The sequence below is a fragment of the Parasteatoda tepidariorum genome, chromosome 3 (assembly GCF_043381705.1).
Source record: "Parasteatoda tepidariorum isolate YZ-2023 chromosome 3, CAS_Ptep_4.0, whole genome shotgun sequence".
Lineage (NCBI taxonomy): Eukaryota > Metazoa > Arthropoda > Arachnida > Araneae > Theridiidae > Parasteatoda > Parasteatoda tepidariorum.
In genome coordinates, this window is record NC_092206.1 from 12,915,477 (window position 1) to 12,931,036 (window position 15,560).

Below are 15,560 nucleotides of genomic sequence, written 5' to 3' on the forward strand. Positions count from 1 at the left end.
TAACATTATAATCCTGTAGTGAATAATAATAATTAGCTTACGGGCAGAGCCCCTTTTATTAGTCCTTATTGTCTTTTCTACAATAAAGCATTTTTCTAAGAAAACCTTCAATTAATAAATACACAATCGCATTGTTATTACCAAATTAAAAAATAATTAAGCAAGTCAAAATTTTTTCAGATTTACAATTTAAAAATAACATTTAAAATTTTAAAAGTTCAAAAATTATTTTTTTATGTTGCGAAGAGGAAAATATGGACCGTCATGGTTTTGGCAATAGAGTGTAGTTGGAGCGCTAAACTTCCTAACATTTTATGCTACATTTTTTTTTTTCAAAGCAAAAATGTAGAAAAGTTTCTTTTTTAATTTTAAACTGTATTTTTATACAAATTTCTCATAATTATGTGTAACCACTGTAAAGTAAAACTTTTCATATTTGTTACGAATTTGCCACTTTTGTTATTGCTTTTTTTTTAGAAAAAGAATTACTGTTTATTATACACGGAATATTACTGTTTTTAGAAAAAATTTTACTATCGCTAATTGAGCAAAACATTTTGCAGAAATAAATAACTAAAAAAATGGAAGCTTTAAAATGAACTAATTTTGCGACAAACAAAAGAAAAATTGCAATTAAAAATGGGATTTTTTCGAAAAAACCGATGGGGTACGGCGTTGTCTTGCGTACCTCCTCCACTACACCTCTGCTTAGTAAATGATCTGCTTTAACTGTTATATCAAAAGTTATGTTCATTTATTACTACGTTTTTACTGACTAGCTTTCCTTTCTGTGAGGTCAGTGATTTTATTGCTAAATAGAATTTATAATCAATAGAAGTTTCGACTTGTATAGAGTGCTCAAAATTTCACTGGTCTGGTACTCTGTGTACCTGCCTGATGTCGTCATAAATTACAAATATCTCCTTCATCGTACAAGCAAATTTTATAACTCACCCAAACTTCGACTACTTTGCTGACGTTAATCCATTTTAGGCCAAGCATAGAAATTCAAAAAAATGTGTTGTTATTTTAATTGAAATATGCATACATTACATTCATTAAGACTCATGAATTACATGAAGAAATTTCATGAATGAAAAATTATATTTTATTTAAAAAATAAAGTGGTACGTATAGGCACCATTCAGTAAATCGATGAACAAACCATTTAGTTGAACGCTTGTTTTTTTTTTAAATATTTTTTTATGATATTTGTGTTTTTATTCTTTTTATTTACTGACTAGCAACTTCAATCCATCATAAAAACATATGATAAATCTCAAAAGGAATAATTATACCTTTTCAAAAAATTTCAATAACCGTTTTAAATTTATAAGTAGTTTAAAAATTTCTCAATAGAAAGTATTTACTCTAATTTAATTACTAATATTTTATGGATGTCATCAGAGCCCTTGACAATAGCAGAAAAATAAAATCAGTGAAAAATATTCGTCGCAGTGTTAATAAAAAAATATTTATTGAAATGATGAATATGCGCACCTTTGACCGAAAATGGGTTAATAAACATCAAACTAGAAATTAAAAAAAATAAAATAAACATTTTAAAAACTATGTTCTTCAAGTGGCAAAAGGAAGAAGAAAATTATTTTTATCGGACATAAAATAAAAAACTTATTAATTGCTTAGTTGATAAACTTTTATTACCATTGAAAGTACCCCTCACGTCTATCAAAAGTAATGAAATAAACACTTAAAAAAAACATAGTTTTTAATATTTTATTATACTGTGAATAAGAAAGAGATTCATTGTATTTAGATACGTAATAAATGACAATCTTACCTTATTCCATTCTTTAGAAGTAGTGGAAAACAGATAAAATTGTCATATTATTTTTCCTTTAAAATCACAAGATGAAAGAATGAGCAATACGCAAGATATGACTCGTCTTTTCTGTTATCCTATCCTTTCTTGAAATATATATAATTTCAGATAAAAAAAAGAGTAATAATGTTCAAATCACCATTTTAACAGCTGCCTTTCTTACTGTGAACAGCTGCATGTATAAATCCAGCAAGTATAAAATTGGGGCTTGTCAACGAGTTTTCATTCATGACATAATTTCTTTTCTTGGCAATAAGCGGAAGTAATAAAATTTTAAGAAACTAAAGTATATATCTCATATACTAAAGAATATATTATTACTTGTATCGACAAAGCGCAAAACGTCACCGATTATTATTTTTAAAATAATTTTTCATCAGCTTATAAATGTAAAGTTTTCTTTCCAAAGTGAAATTTTAGAATATTGGAATATTTTTGGTCTGTTTTAATAAAAAACGCGAACAACAAGATTAAAATGTGATCAGGTTGAATTAAAATTCTGTCTTTCCTACTTAATTCTATTTTTTTTTTTTTTTAATGTGACCGTCATTGTACAGCCGACCCAATTTTTGGGTTTACGACTACTAATGTTCAACTCCGTGGCCTTGTCATTTTGAACCCAATCCGGAAGACAAGGGAACTGCTGGATCAGCTATTGGGAGAAATGTGCATTCCTGGAGGACTTTCTGATGGAACTAACCCGCATTAGCGTTACATGGAGAGGAAGGCCACGAGAACCTCTCACGGTTAGCCTGATGGCAAGGGAACTCTAACATATGATCCGTCTACCACTGAGGATATTTCACGTCAGCACTGTTGTCGGTGCAAGCCTGATGCGGAATTCATATCGTCCAGCCATAGCTGGGATTCGAACCCGGTTCACCTCATTGGAAGACGAACGCTCTATCCCCTGAGCCATCGCGTCTCCTACTGAGTTTTATGTCGAATAATCGAAAATTCCTCTTACTCAAACATAATTTAGTGGAATCAAGTTGTTTTTATAAGAAATCAATATTAAATTTCTTCGTTTGCGATTATTTATATTAGCCAGTCCTCGTTTAATTGGATGAACAGAATCTACCAGTTAAAATAGAATTTCAATTCACTTCAATAGGGATTATCTATTCATTCCCAACTTCAAACTAGATCAGGGGATAGTTTAGGAATTAATCAGAGCTTGTTAGCAGTTACATACTAAATAAGAGTTCGTTTTCCCCCTCTGTGACATATTATTTAAAAAGCGGTATGGGAAGAAATAGAGAAATGTTTAGTCATTGAATTATGTGTCAAAACAGTTTTCAGTGACGAAGATTTCTTCGTAAGGATATAAATAATGTTATAGTGCTGAGTACTAACCTCTAGTCTTGATTTATTTTTTATATAAATTCAAATCTAATTTATATTTTATGACAATAATACCAACAATTCTAATTATAATTATTTCTTAATACTTAAAATGATTTTATTCCCTTTATACCATTGTATTACATACTATTTTTAAGTAAAATTTCAGGAAAAAAAGTATGTAAGGTTCACTAGTGCACTCCTTTTATAATCAATTATTTAAATACAATTAGCTGGAAGCAATAGTATTCCTTTAAAAGGGACTAGATGTTCTGTAATTAGCATTTTTAGCTTTATTTTTAGAATCTTTGCGAAAGATGAAGTCAAAATAACATACTCATAGAAATGACAAATTAATACTTCAGCAATGAAAAAATTTGCCCGGAACATGTTTGATTGCCTCAAGGAAACAGAGAGAGTTGAAAGGCAAAGGAAGTTTTATGCGGAATTCAAACATGCTTTGAGTGATAAACACTCCTTCCTCAATAGTGATTCCTGAGGTTTGGATAACGTTTTTAATGTTTCCTCGCATGAGTATTACTTCGCGGGCCCCAAAGTATTGTTACGATATCATCTTTTTCTTATACTATCCAATACCTTATTAGATAAAACAACAATAAAAATTTTTTTTCTAAAATGATTAATTTTAGAAAAAAATTATTAATCACGAAAAGCAAATTTCTCCCATTACTGGATCCAGGAACTCCCTTGTCTTCTGGATTGGGTTCAAAATTACAAGGCTATGGAGTTGAACATTAGCAGTCGTAAACCCATAAAATTGGGTCGGCTGTACACCGACGGTTATAAAAAAATAATTGTAAGATAAAAATAAGAATATATAAAACACTAAAATTATACGAAATTTGATCTGTTGAAAAATTTATCGATTTTTTTTCTTCGGTAATCAACATAGAACTGAAATATCAAGCGAGTGAGCAGTCGTAGTGATAGATACAATAAGTGTAGTAGTAAAATAGATAGTAAAAGTGATACAATATGAGCCATAAGTCGGGAGAAAAAAAATGACGAGTTTACAGCAAACAGTTCATATAAATGTAATTAAAGTGTTGTTGTTTTTTTTTAAACAGATATTGTTATCAAATTATCTTTACTTATCATCCGCCAGGATAATATATGTCCTTATGTTGAGTGATTCTCACTCGATCTTATCATCATTATTGCTTCAGAGAAAGGAATGTAGTCTTTTCTCAGCTTCTTATTTGTCAAATCTTATTTATTATTAAATTATTAGTATTACTTAATTATAATTAAGATAATTTAGGCTCGATATTACACTTAAATTATGAGAATGAATAGCAAAAAAAGTCGCAACTTTTAATAGAGATAATTTACGAATGTAAGGCTCATTATGTCTATTCCTTCACTATATAATTCCCTCAATATTCAGACACTTCCGCCATCATTGCTGATTTTATGGTTCATTAATAAACCGGGTTTCTTCACACATCAGTTGTATGTGAAAGAAGTGTACTTTCACCTACAACTGTATCTTTTTTTTTTTAAGTAATTTGTTGTTGTATTTCTCAAGGGGCTCTTTATAGTATTAGGAATGTTTAATTAATGCGTCATTCCCCGTTTCATAATAATTAAAACAATCTTCCAAGCTATAAATAGAAATGCACCCATCCCATTCCAGAAATCCTTGGAAGTTTTGAAATTTTGCAGTCATCAAAAACCGGATCGTTACCTGTCGTACGAGAACAAAACAAAATGACTTTTTTCCGGCAGGTGCAGTGATAAACCTACACAAGGCCCAGAGGTTAAATTGGCACCGTCTGCTCGCCACGCCCACACGTCCACCAATCGTATTTAAAAAGTAATCTGCTTCACCCTCCTTATCTTCCCTCCCTCACACATTTCAAGATTTTTCATGTTGTGCTCTACATCGACAAATAATCACTTGCTAAGAAAAATATAAGGTTGCTTCATTTGGCGATTTATCGCCTCTTGAAAAATTTAGCTGGTATAGCTATTGCTAACTTTTAAAATTTAATTATTTTTGCAATTTTCAAGGAATTTTTTTATTGTAAAAGATATTTAGCGTGATACGAAACCATTTCTTACAAACTAAGATATTAGCAACAAAAAAAAGAAAATAGCCGGTAATATTGAGCAAAAAACTTACTTTTGAGGTATTTACAAAATGTGAACTACCTATTTTGAGATAACTATTTAGACAGCATTTTCACTTGAAATAAGATAAATTAAAAAAAAAAATTAAAAAAAAGAAAAAAACTTTAAAAATTACTATTTATATGTTATTGTTTTTTTCCTCCTTACAATATTTTATTATTTTCTACTATTTTTCCTCAAAAAAATTATAATTTGCACAATTTTTTACATAAAAAAAAGTTCAAATTACTCTTTACATCAGTGCTTCCCAAAGTGTGGTATGCGTACCTCCAGGGGTACGGGAACAGTTTAGCGCGGTACGCGTTCTTATGCGAAATATCTTGCAAGAAACGAAAATTTCATAAAATTTTATTTCAAAACGAAGCTAGCCATGAAAATTTACGTCTATTGGCAATTTTTTGCGGAGTTAACAGTTAATAATTAGTGGTGTCAACAGCCAGTCATGATTTTTAACTTTTGTGCAATTTTTTTATACTAAAAAATACATTCATTTTCTTATTAGTGGTACACAGCGTTACGTAAAATTTAGAAAGGGTACACAAAAGCCATAAGCTTTACATGATTTAATCATTGCCATTTACACCATTTTTTAAAAAAAAAAAATTTCAATTAAATAACCATTTATGCCTTGTAACTTTCGATATTATAATCAAAGTATCACGTTTTGAAATTTATATATTTCATATTTGATTTAAAGCTCTCACTTTGATGCTCACTTTTCACAGAAGATGCCATACGGCGGAAAAAAAATTTCCTACGTTACTGATTTAAAATTTAAAGTGTAGAAAAAGTGATTTCAGGCCAACTTAGAGTAAGCCGTGAAACTTCAAGTGCAGCAAAATAAATTTCAAAGTATACAAATGAAAATAAGTTATGAGAGGATAACTTAGGAATACGCGACGGAGAAGTTTTCTTCTAATAATTTGTTTTCATTTTAATATTTTGAAATATATTTTTTTTCAGCCACTGAAATTTCATGACTTCTTGCCTGAATTACTTTTTCTTTCTTTTAAAATTCAAATTAGTAATGAGGGAGAAAGAGTATTTGCGACGAAAACTTGCCTGAACTTACTTTTTCTTTCCTTTTAATTTCAAATTAGTAATGATGGAGAAAGAGTATTTGCGACGAAAACTTGCCTGAACTTACTTTTTCTTTTTTTTAAAATTTCAAATTAGTAATGATGGAGAAAGAGTATTTGTGATGAAAACTTGCCTGAACTTACTTTTTCTTTCTTTTAAATTTCAAATTAGTAATGATGGAGAAAGTGTATTTGTGACGAAAACTTGCCTGAACTTACTTTTTCTTTCTTTCATTTCTTTTTCTTTAAACTTCAAGTTAGTAATGATGGAGAAAGAGTATTTGCGACCAAAACTTGTCTGAACTTACTTTTTCTTTCCTTTAAATTTCAAATTAGTAATGAAAGAGAAAGAAAATTTGTGACGAAAATTTTCTCCCGCGGTATGGTGTCCTCTTAAGTAGGAATTTGAAACGATTATTAATAGAAACCATTAGAAAATTTGGACTCATGATTTCCATTTCCAATTCCAGACATCACTTTTCTCTTAAATGTGATAAGGAAATCTGTGACTATCAGTTCTTAAGAATGTAAGGTTTTAATACAATAGAATCAAATATAATACTGTATTCAAATCGTATGACAAACGAAACGCATTCAAAAGTAAGATTTTAATAAAACGGAATATTATTACACAGAGAATTTTTTTTTATTTTTAAGTTCCAAAAAAGAAGTATTTTGATGCAATTTTTAAAAACATAAAATTGAAACTTTCTTTGCAGAATAAAATAAAATATTGATTGAAAATATTCAAAAATATTGATTGAAAATATATTATTATTATTATTATCGTAGAACTATCATTAGTCCTTGTTATACCTAAGTTTAAGAATCCAATTTTTTTTAAATGATCAGTAAAGAAATTTTATTTCCGGAAAAAAGGAGTTTAACCTTCATACCTTCATAAATCTCAGTATTCCGATAAGATAGCCTTTATATATATTCTTAAAATCTTTGTCAAAAATGAAGTTCAAACAAATATGTAGTCGCAGTAACAAATTATTATTTAAATGTGGAATAAACGAAAACAATATTACAACCGAATTAATCACTACTGACGAAGGCGTGGCTGAAAATATCAAAACATGATTCCTTACCGGAGGATACTTGAAGGCAAGGTTTTTAATAATCTCCGTCACCTCTTCTCTGTTTCCTCCGGTAATTGATGTTTTCAGTCCCACCTTCCTCACTAATGATTCGAGAGATTTAATTTTCGTTTTTGCTTTTTCCTCTCTTAAATATTAATTCGTGATATCTAACGTGTATAATTTTCATTTTTCATTTTAAAATTCTAAAAACATTTAGAGCATGCGTCAATTTTCACCACGCATTTTTAACATAATTTTAGCATAGATTTATAATAAAAAATAGCTACGGTGTGTGTGTACTTCTACATATCACATAATAATTTTTTGTTACTAGCTAATTTTATAAATAAACAATAATATTTACTGCCTTGTAATAAAAATAATTATTTTGTTAAGAACATTATTAAAAATAACTCTTTATTCAGTTGAAAAAAGGGTAAATTATTATTTCTGGAAAAAAAAAGAAAAAAAAAAGGAACTTCTTAAGCTAATAGGTAAATTTTAAAATCTACACTATAAATTAATTGCAAAAAATTATTATTATTATTTTTTAAAATTGCAATAAATGTTAAGAAAGTACACACTTTAAAAATCCTTGTTTATGTTTATTGGCTAGCCAATTATACAAATCTATAGTTTATCTCAGTTTCGTCTTAACCTTATACTTAAAAAACAACTTCCACTTTCACTTCGGCAAACTTTTTCCATTTAACGCACTGATGAAATGGGAAATGCTGTCCTTAAATAATTTGACATTTTTATCAAAGAATTGTTTTTTTCTTTGTTCAACTGTAAATCCAAAGTCACGACGTTCTCATTCTACTATTCGTTACGCATCGAAAGCTCCGGAAACTGCAGGATAGAATAAAAATAAAAAAAGCCGCACTGTAGAACTGTTTTTACCTATAATAGTGTATCGCGGCCGGAAAAACAACTTTAAGTTCATGAAAGTATTCATTACAATTTAGGTGCTACAAGTGTAACTAAACGGAATAAAATTTATGGGGGTAATTTACTTCCGAAAAATGGTAGACCGTAAAAAGTTCCGAAAGCCGTTTAAAGGCACGTTTATTTATTTATTTTTTCCTATGTTACTTGATTCCACGTTGCGATTTGAATTCCGTTTTCTTGCATGTAATATATGGTAGCAATGAGAGTCTAATATTTATATAAATAATCTTAAAAGTTTTATGCTTATGATTTTTGCAAACTAAACTATAACCTAAGCGATTTAACTTTCCTTGGAGGTGTAGATAGTCGTAACTTACTTCTTCACAGTCAATACTAATAAGAATTTATTATGTTATTTAGTTATTTTGATAATAAGTGAGTAAAATAAATATAATATTTGGTTACTGCATGCATAAAGAGTTATATACGGGTACTTCGTAATGGCCAATCATATCTTTAGATTCGTTTCAGAAGCGTTAAAATTAAACGAGTAAACTTAATTGCTTGGAGATGAAAGTTTCAGAACAAGTTTTAAATCAGTGTAACTGGAAAATTTTTGATAAATATGTATAGTTTGTCTAAAGTAAGAACTCCCCTAGCCATTCGTCTGGACCCGTGGCGGGGACTATGGTAATGAGGCATAATTATTTCAAGTAGGGGTGTGGGATCACCGTTTAGGACAGGTTTTGGCTCGGATCAGCGAGCGAACGGGAATATTTTTCTTCGGTCTATTGTGTTAGCCCTAGAGTGAAGAGAAGCTATCCTCGCTGAAATGCTCTATTCTTGTTTCCACAGCAGCAGAATGCCACAGACTTTGTAGCGGGGGGAGTTCTTACCCCCAGACAAACTATATGTATTCGCCAGAGATAATTCTAGTTTCATAAAAGCAGGTTAAACTGTATCGAGAACAAATGAAAATACAATTTTCCTTTTTCCAAAGGGATTTTTTCCTAAAATTTGTGTTTGAAAGTATTTATGCTATTTTATTTAGCTATTTATTTTACAGAATTCAATCAAACTTTAATCCAACGATTAAAAAATTAATTTGTTATTAAATGTTCAACCAAATGATGTTATTACGAATTTGGATTAATAGTTATGATATTGAAATGATTTAATTTGATAAATTGATGATTTAATTGGATAAGGGATGATATGGAATGATATCAATAATGATTGGAAACGGAATAATTTCATCATTTATTAAGAAATGGAGCACTTTGATAATCAATAAGGATAAGGAATAGAATCATCATCCAATGTGATAAGGAATGATGTCATAATTTATTGGGATATGGAATGAAGTGGTTGAGTTAGAGAATGATATCATCAGCCATGGTATACGGAACTGATATCATTCTATGTGGAAAAAGGATATGGAAAAGTGAAACCTATAGCTCTGGAAGCAATTCCCTATAATACTAAGAAAATGTATTAAGGAGAAATGTAGACAGAAAGGGAAAAAATCGTAGCTTCAGGTAGATCAAAAAATTATGCCAAAAACATTTAATGACATGCGGAACGTTAAAAATTTTTTAAAAAAAATGCTCTGAAAATTAAGTTTCTAACCAAATACACACACGAAACGGTCATCTCCAGTGGTTGGAAAAACTACATTATTTTTCTACAACTGCTTTTTTTTATTCATGTTTACATGAGCCATTTTGTTATTCTAAAACATATTTTTTGAAATTGTTCATTTAGTCTTCAACTTTTCTTGAAAGCGAATATTTAATTTAAGAGATGCTAGGAAATTTAAAAAAAAATACTTACAGTTTCGTTAAGAGTTTAGTGTTTATTTCCTCTAAGAAATTACGTATATCGAAAATATGTTTCCTTTCCTTGCAACAACATCACTGTTTTACGAGTCGTATGTGAAACTGTGACCAAAGTGTTAAATTATCTATTATTCACAATAGCTAACTTAAATATTAGTTATACTCGACTCAATACGCAATTATTGTTAACTCTCAGTCACAGGGTCATTTTAAATTGCGCCCTTTGAAGCGAAGATTTGTGGATTAAAGATTTTTCCGAAGATTTGCACCCATCAAATTCGAAAAATTAGTTGTGTTCTAACCCTGTTCATATACTAAACTAACGTAAAAAGTGGTTGCCAGGAATCGGTACAAACTACTATTTTTTTGTATCCAACACTACAAAGTAGCGGCGAGGGGGATAGAGCGTTCGCCTTCCAATGAGGCGAACCAGGTTCGAATCCCAGTCGATACGAATTCCGCATCCGGCTTGCACCGACCACAGTGCTGACTTAAAATATCCTCAGTGGTAAACGGATCATGGGTTAGAGTCCCCTTGCCATCAGGCTAACCGTAGGAGGTTCTTGTGGTCTTTCTCTCCATGTAAAGCAAATGCGGGTAAGCTCCATCAAAAAGTCCTCCACGAAGGTAAAATTTCTCCCAATACTCGATCCATGAGTTCCCTCGTCTTCTGGATTGGGTTCAAAATTACAAGGCTACGGAGTTGAGCATTAGTAGCCGTAAACCCATAAAATTGGGTCGGCTGCTCGACGACGGTTATAATATAATATAATAATAAACTAACAAACCACTACACTACAAACTAACAATCCACTGCACTACAAAGTTGCGACTATAATAGTTTAAGTACTTGTAGTGTGCCACTTCCAACCACTGGTTATCTAAATGAATTTTTTGTGCTTTATTTTTATAATGATTATTCAATAAGTTTCATAAAAATTTTTTTATCGTCTAACAAATATAAAGGTTTTACAAACATAGAAGTGTTTAAACTCAACAAGTGGGGTGCTGTAAAATATTCCAATTTATTTGCAGATTTTTTTCTTTTTTTTCGGATAAATCTTTTTAAAACGTTTTTCTACCCTGCTGATGATGTCGCAAGGCGGATAAAAAGTTGTCGGCTACGGTTGGCTTCAAATTTTGTCGGTGAGATTTCGAAATACAGATGCCTAACAAAAGCTATTTACGAAGGACATTTTCAGTGATTTGTACCGTTCGTGTTTGCATTGTTCACCCCGGCTTTTAATCACCGTTCATATTCAAATCAAGCTGTGTCGTAACCATTCAACAAAGAATTTGGCTTGGCATTAATATAAATAGGTACCTAAATCAGACTTGTAATGCTTTATTTCTTCTTTTTATAATAAAAAAAAAGAAAGCTTAACGCTGTGATGCTTGTTCTGCATTAATATTGAAATCTATGTAAAGATGCAAATTCCAGAGTTCAATGACATTTGAATATAATACTTTAGAGTAAAGATTGTTAGTTTTGTTTGGGTAGTATTTTCAAAAACTTTTTTAAAAATATTATGGTCTTTTATAGGAATGGCGTTAGATAGTGCTCATCCTTATGTTAACGCAATACACGCTCTAGACGACGCAATTATTTTTTTAAAAAATTTCTGTAAATATTTCTATACATATTTGGGTAATTTAGGAGAATTTGACAATCGTGTTTTAACATGAACTTAGTTTAAAATGAATCTCGACAGACAAAAAATTATTAAAAACACTTAAATTGTCGATATTTATGATAGCGCAATCTATACTCTAGACCTTGCCTGTTTCGGACGAAGTAAGATGTTTTTAAAAAAATTTTATAACTATTTCTAGACACATGTGGGTATTTTCGAAAAATATGACGCTCCTACTTTAATATGAAGAGAGTTTCAAATGAATCAATCCTTGCAAATAATTATAAAAAATTCTCAAAGTGTCCATTCCTATGTTGACGCAATAAATGCCCCGGAGATTTGTTTGTTTTCGAAGACATATTATTTTTAAAAAAAAAAAATTTCTACAACTATTTCTATACACTTTGGGTATCTTCGGAAAATATGACGCTCTTTTCTACAATTATTTCTAAACACATTTGTGTATTTTCGGAAAATATGACTCTCCTATTTTAATATGAAAAGGGTTTCAAATGAATCCCGCCTTGCAAAAAATTATAAAAAATTCTCAAAGTGTCCATCCTTATAATATTTTTTAAAACTCTATCTACAATCATTTCTATACATATTTGGGCATTTTCGGATAATATGACTGTCCTATTTTAATGTAAAAAGAGTTTCAAATGAATCCCGCCTTGCAAAAAATTATAAAAAATTCTCAAATTGTCCATCCTTTTGTTAGAGCAATATATGCCTCGGAGCTTTGCTTGCTTCCGACGACAAAATATTTTTCAAAAAAAACTTTCTACAATTATTTCTAAACACATTTGGGTATTTTCGGAAAATATGACTCTCTTATTTTAATGTGAAAAGGGTTTCAAATGAATACCGCCTTGCAGAAAATTATAAAAAATTCTCAAAGTGTCCATCCTTATAATATTTTTTAAAAACTTTCTACAATTATTTCTTTACACATTTGGGTATCTTCGGAAAATATGACGCTCCTACTTTAATATGAAGAGAGTTTCAAATGAATCAATTATTGCAAAAAATTATAAAAAAATGTCAAAGTGTCCATCCTTCAGTTAGCGCAATATAATCCCCAGAGTTTTGTTTGCTTCCGACGATATAATATTTTTTAAAAAGACTTTCTACAATTATTTCTGTACACATTTGGGTATTTTCGGAAAATATGATTCTTCCATTTTGATATTAAAAAAGTTTCAGATGAATACCGCCTTGCAAAAAATTATAAAAAATTCTCAAAGTGTCCATCCTTATAATATTTTTTGAGAAACTTTCTACAATTACTTCTTTACACATGTGGGTATTTTCGGAAAATATGATTCTCTTATTATAATATGAAAAATGATTCAAATGAATCCAGGCTTGAAAAAAATTATAAAAAATTCTCAAAGTGTCCATCCTTATAACATTTTTTAAAAAACTTTCCATAACTATATCTTGACACATGTGGGTATTTTCGGAAAATATGACACTCCTACTTTAATATGAAAAGAGTTTTAAATGAATCCCGCCTTGTAGAAAATTATAAAAAATTCTCAAAGTGTCCATTCTAATGTTAGCGCAATATATGCCACGAAGTTTTGCATGCTTCCGACGACACAATATTTTTTAAAAAGATTTCTACAATTATTTTTATGCAGATTTTGGGTATTTTCGGAAAATATGACTTTTCTATTTTGATATGAAAAAAGTTTCAGATGAATCCCGCCTCGCAAAAAATTCTAAAAAATTCTCAATGTGTCCATCCTTTAGTTAGCGCAATATATGCCCAGGAGTTTTGTTTGCTGCTGACGACATAATATATTTTAAAAAAACTTTCTTCAATTATTTTCACATTTTAGTATTTTCGGAAAATATGACTCTCCTATTTTGATATTAAAAAAAGTTTCAACTGAATCCCGCCTTGCAAAAAATTATAAAAAATTCTCAAAGTGTCCATCCTTATAATAGTTTTTAAATAACTTTCTACAATTATTTCTAGACACATTTGGGTATTTTCGGGAAATATGACGCTCCTATTATAATATGAAAAAAGTTTCAAATGAATCCCGCCTTGCAAAAAATTTAAAAAAATTTTCAAAATGTCCATCCTTCTGTTAGCGCAATATATGCCTCGGAGTTTTGTTTGCTTCCAACTACATAATACTTTTTAAAAAAACTTTCTACAATTATTTCTAGACACATTTGGGTATTTTCGGAAAATATGACGCTCCTATTATATTATGAAAAAAGTTTCAAATGAATCCCACCTTGCAAAAAATTATGAAAAATTCTCAAAGTGTCCATCTTTATAATATTTTTTAAAAAATTTTCTACAATCATTTCTATACATATTTAGGTATTTTCGGAAAATATGACTCTTCTATTTTAATGTAAAAAGAGTTTCAAATGAATCCCGCCTTGCAAACAATTATAAAAAATTCTCAAATTGTCCATCCTTTTGTTAGCGCAATATATGCCTCGGAGCTTTGCTTGCTTCCGACGACAAAATATTTTTCAAAAAAAACTTTCTACAATTATTTCTAGACACATTTTAGTATTTTCGGAAAATATTACTCTCCTGTTTTGATATGAAAAAAGTTTCAACTGAATCCCGCCTTGCAAAAAATTGTAAAAAATTCTCAAAGTGTCCATCCTTATAATATTTTTTAAATAACTTTCTACAATTATTTCCAGACACATTTGGGTATTTTCGGAAAATATGACGCTCCTATTATAATATGAAAATAGTTTCAAATGAATCTCGCCTTGTAAAAAATTAAAAAAAATTGTCAAAATGTCCATCCTTCTGTTAGCGCAATATATGCCTCGGAGTTTTGTTTGCTTCCAACTACATAATACTTTTTAAAAAAACTTTCTACAATTATTTCTAGACACATTTGGGTATTTTCGGAAAATATGACGCTCCTATTATAATATGAAAAAAGTTTCAAATGAATCCCGCCTTGCAAAAAATTATGAAAAATTCTCAAAGTGTCCATCTTTATAATATTTTTTTAAAAACTTTCTATAATTATTTCTATGCACATTTGAGTATTTTCGGAAAATATGACACTCCAATTTTAATGTGAAAAGAGCTTCAAATGAAACCCGCCTTGCAAAAAATTATAAAAATTGTCAAAATGCCTATCCTTCTGTTAGCGCAATATATGCCTCGGAGCTTTGCTTGCTTCCGACAACATAATATTTTTTAGAAATTAGAATATTTTTTAAAAATCAGAAAATATTACGACGTTCTTATTTTAATATGAAAAAAGTTTCATCCCGCTATGCAAAAAATTATAACGTGTCCAATCTAATATTATAGCCCAATATATGTTCTGGACTTTTTTTCGGATGACTTAAGATCCCTTTTAAATCTTTCAAAACTATTTTTTGACTCATATGAGTAATTTCGGCAAATACGACGATTATAGAATATTTTAATACGAAACCATTTTCAAATGTGTCCTGCGCTTCAAAACTTATGAATAATTTGCAAACTGTCCAATATGACTCTATATGCTTAGTCATATTATGACTCTCTATGATCTGTGTGTTTTGGACGACATAAAAATGCTTTTAAATGTTTTTGATAAATACAGGCTTCCAACTTCTACGCTTATTAAGAATTTTTTTCAATTGGTATCGAAATTTATGTTTTAAATGTATGAACTTGTTGTGACATTAAGTCACAGCCTAATTTC

General features: G+C 29.8%; 1 protein-coding gene across 2 annotated transcripts in view; it reads right to left on the reverse strand.

Annotated features, from left to right (window-relative positions):
* Window positions 1–1,914, reverse strand: part of LOC107444993 (RAS oncogene family member Rab27) — a 46,151-nt gene extending 44,237 nt beyond the window's left edge. For both annotated transcript variants that reach the window (XM_016059290.3, XM_071178343.1), the window contains exon 1: window positions 1,802–1,914. The gene's annotated coding sequence lies outside the window, so the exon portion shown is untranslated. The remainder of the gene's footprint in view (window positions 1–1,801) is intronic.
* Window positions 1,915–15,560: the final 13,646 nt, after the last annotated feature.